General features: G+C 74.5%; 1 protein-coding gene across 2 annotated transcripts in view; it reads right to left on the minus strand.

Annotated features, from left to right (window-relative positions):
• Positions 1–183, minus strand: part of TANK (TRAF family member-associated NFKB activator) — a 28,041-nt gene extending 27,858 nt beyond the window's left edge. For both annotated transcript variants that reach the window (XM_010567697.1, XM_010567693.1), the window contains exon 1: positions 76–183. The gene's annotated coding sequence lies outside the window, so the exon portion shown is untranslated. The remainder of the gene's footprint in view (positions 1–75) is intronic.
• Between the last annotated feature and the right edge of the window lie 84 nt (positions 184–267).

Genomic DNA, 267 nt, shown 5'->3' on the forward strand with positions numbered 1-267 from the left:
CCAGCCCCCTGGGCCGAGCGCCCGCCGCTCCCCGCGGAAGGGAGAGGAGCGGTTTTAGAAGCGACTCAGACTTACGAGCGCCTCACGGAGCCCACGGCCGCTCCCGGCACAGGGCGCTCGCTCCTGCCCCAGCACCTTAACCCAGGAACCAGAACTGACTTCCTGTCGTGCCTCTCCCCGCCCTGTGACGGGGCGACGGGGCGCCGCGGCGCTGCCCGCGCCGCCGGTCGGGTCGGGTCGGGTCGGGTCGGGTCGGGTCAGCGGCCG

The sequence above is a fragment of the Haliaeetus leucocephalus genome, unplaced genomic scaffold (genome assembly GCF_000737465.1).
Source record: "Haliaeetus leucocephalus isolate CR32 unplaced genomic scaffold, Haliaeetus_leucocephalus-4.0 Scaffold1, whole genome shotgun sequence".
NCBI lineage: Eukaryota > Metazoa > Chordata > Aves > Accipitriformes > Accipitridae > Haliaeetus > Haliaeetus leucocephalus.